The sequence below is a fragment of the Odontesthes bonariensis genome, unplaced genomic scaffold (genome assembly GCF_027942865.1).
Source record: "Odontesthes bonariensis isolate fOdoBon6 unplaced genomic scaffold, fOdoBon6.hap1 scaffold_110, whole genome shotgun sequence".
In the NCBI taxonomy this organism is placed as follows: Eukaryota; Metazoa; Chordata; class Actinopteri; order Atheriniformes; family Atherinopsidae; genus Odontesthes; species Odontesthes bonariensis.
In genome coordinates this window covers 23,936-27,500 of record NW_027457369.1, presented here as the reverse complement: position 1 = coordinate 27,500, position 3,565 = coordinate 23,936, and positions in this window count along the sequence as shown.

Genomic DNA, 3,565 nt, shown 5'->3' with positions numbered 1-3,565 from the left:
AAAGAACCAGCCTGGAGCTTCCAGCGGTCAGCCGCACCTTGAATCCGCTCTCCAGCACCTTCCTCGGACTCAAGCTCTGCCAAAGTCGGCCTCCCATCTTCCAGGAACCAGCCTGGAGCTTCCAGCGGTCAGCCGCACCTTGAATCCGCTCTCCAGCACCTATCTCGGACTCATTCTCCTCCAGGCCGGCCTCACATCTTCAAAGAACCAGCCTGGAGCTTCCAGCGGTCAGCCGCACCTTGAATCCGCTCTCAAGCACCTTCCTCGGACTCATGCTCCTCCAGGCCGGCCTCACATCTTCAAAGAACCAGCCTGGAGCTTCCAGCGGTCAGCCGCACCTTGAATCCGCTCTCCAGCACCTTCCTCGGACTCATTCTCCTCCAGGCCGGCCTCACATCTTCAAAGAACCAGCCTGGAGCTTCCAGCGGTCAGCCGCACCTTGAATCCGCTCTCCAGCACCTTCCTCGGACTCATGCTCTGCCAAAGTCGGCCTCACATCTTCCAGGAACCAGCCTGGAGCTTCTAGCGGTCAACCGCACCTTGAATCCGCTCTCAAGCACCTTCCTCGGACTCATGCTCTGCCAAAGTCGGCCTCACATCTTCCAGGAACCAGCCTGGAGCTTCCAGCGGTCAGCCGCACCTTGAATCCGCTCTCCAGCACCTATCTCGGACTCATTCTCCTCCAGGCCGGCCTCACATCTTCAAAGAACCAGCCTGGAGCTTCCAGCGGTCAGCCGCACCTTGAATCCGCTCTCCAGCACCTTCCTCGGACTCATGCTCTGCCAAAGTCGGCCTCACATCTTCCAGGAACCAGCCTGGAGCTTCTAGCGGTCAGCCGCACCTTGAATCCGCTCTCAAGCACCTTCCTCGGACTCATGCTCTGCCAAAGTCGGCCTCACATCTTCCAGGAACCAGCCTGGAGCTTCCAGCGGTCAGCCGCACCTTGAATCCGCTCTCCAGCACCTATCTCGGACTCATTCTCCTCCAGGCCGGCCTCACATCTTCAAAGAACCAGCCTGGAGCTTCCAGCGGTCAGCCGCACCTTGAATCCGCTCTCAAGCACCTTCCTCGGACTCATGCTCCTCCAGGCCGGCCTCACATCTTCAAAGAACCAGCCTGGAGCTACCAGCGGTCAGCCGCACCTTGAATCCGCTCTCCAGCACCTTCCTCGGACTCATTCTCCTCCAGGCCGGCCTCACATCTTCAAAGAACCAGCCTGGAGCTTCCAGCGGTCAGCCGCACCTTGAATCCGCTCTCCAGCACCTTCCTCGGACTCATGCTCTGCCAAAGTCGGCCTCCCATCTTCCAGGAACCAGCCTGGAGCTTCCAGCGGTCAGCCGCGCCTTGAATCCGCTCTCCAGCACCTATCTCGGACACACTCTCCTCCAGGCCGGCCTCACATCTTCAAAGAACCAGCCTGGAGCCTTTAGCGGTCAGCCGCGCCTTGAATCCGCTCTCCAGCACCTTCCTCGGACTCATGCTCTGCCAAAGTCGGCCTCCCATCTTCCAGGAACCAGCCTGGAGCTTCCAGCGGTCAGCCGCACCTTGAATCCGCTCTCCAGCACCTTCCTCGGACACATTCTCCTCCAGGCCGGCCTCCCATCTTCCAGGAACCAGCCTGGAGCCTTTAGCGGTCAGCCGCGCCTTGAATCCGCTCTCAAGCACCTTCCTCGGACTCATGCTCTGCCAAAGTCGGCCTCCCATCTTCCAGGAACCAGCCTGGAGCTTCCAGCGGTCAGCCGCACCTTGAATCCGCTCTCCAGCACCTATCTCGGACTCATTCTCCTCCAGGCCGGCCTCACATCTTCAAAGAACCAGCCTGGAGCTTCCAGCGGTCAGCCGCACCTTGAATCCGCTCTCCAGCACCTTCCTCGGACTCATGCTCTGCCAAAGTCGGCCTCACATCTTCCAGGAACCAGCCTGGAGCTTCTAGCGGTCAGCCGCACCTTGAATCCGCTCTCAAGCACCTTCCTCGGACTCATGCTCTGCCAAAGTCGGCCTCACATCTTCCAGGAACCAGCCTGGAGCTTCCAGCGGTCAGCCGCACCTTGAATCCGCTCTCCAGCACCTATCTCGGACTCATTCTCCTCCAGGCCGGCCTCACATCTTCAAAGAACCAGCCTGGAGCTTCCAGCGGTCAGCCGCACCTTGAATCCGCTCTCAAGCACCTTCCTCGGACTCATGCTCCTCCAGGCCGGCCTCACATCTTCAAAGAACCAGCCTGGAGCTTCCAGCGGTCAGCCGCACCTTGAATCCGCTCTCCAGCACCTTCCTCGGACTCATTCTCCTCCAGGCCGGCCTCACATCTTCAAAGAACCAGCCTGGAGCTTCCAGCGGTCAGCCGCGCCTTGAATCCGCTCTCCAGCACCTTCCTCGGACTCATGCTCTGCCAAAGTCGGCCTCCCATCTTCCAGGAACCGGCCTGGAGCTTCCAGCGGTCAGCCGCGCCTTGAATCCGCTCTCCTGCACCCATCCTCGGACACACGTTCTTGCCTTTGGACCCCTCCTCCAGGAGCCAGGCTGGAGCTTTTGCCCCCTTCCTCCATCATTTCAGGCCGTGGAAAGTGTCATCTTTCGGATTATCAATTCACCGTCCCAGTCTGGTACTCAGATATTTTTCCGAAAACTGGGTTTCTGAAATCGTGCAGATGGTGTTTTCGTCGTCTGCTAATAACCTCGTCGTGTGGGAGAATAGGGGCGGGCCTTGGGCTGACTCGGCCCATCGTCCCCTTTTCCCGTTCTCTGACAGAAATTTTTTCCAACTTTATCACCCCTGGTACTATAAACTTTTTCACCTCTGGTACTATGTGGCACTTAGAAAATTTTCTGAACCGGGATTCTCACCCCTGGTACTTTTTGGCACTCAGAAAATATTTCTCAACCGGGCTTCATGCCCCTGGTACTTTTTGACACTTTGACGTTTTTCTGAACCGGGCTTCATGCCCCTGGTACTTTTTGACACTTTGACGTTTTTCTGAACCGGGCTTCATGCCCCTGGTACTTTTTGACACTTTGACGTTTTTCTGAACCGGGCTTCATGCCCCTGGTACTTTTTGACACTTTGACGTTTTTCTGAACCGGGCTTCATGCCCCTGGTACTTTTTGACACTTTGACGTTTTTCTGAACCGGGCTTCATGCCCCTGGTACTTTTTGACACTTTGGCGTTTTTCTGAACCGGGATAAAGGTCATTTAAAGAGGTGTGTGCATGGTTCCTACTAAGGAGTCTGAACTTGTTCTGGCCCAAGGAAATCACTTTTTAACAAAAATCCGTATTTGGTCTTAACTCGGGAAAAGAAGGCGATTCCTGTGTTTTGATCTCAAAAGAGGCCATTTATCCGGGTTTGTGCAGGTTTATGCATGGAACTTACTTAGAATGGATATATCTCTATGTATATATGAAGGACTAAGGAGTCTGAACTTGTTCTGGCCCAAGGAAATCACTTTTTAACAAAAATCCGTATTTCGTCTTAACTCGGGAAAAGAAGGCGATTCCTGTGTTTTGATCTCAAAAGAGGCCATTTATCCGGGTTTGTGCAGGTTTATGCATGGAACTTACTTAGAAT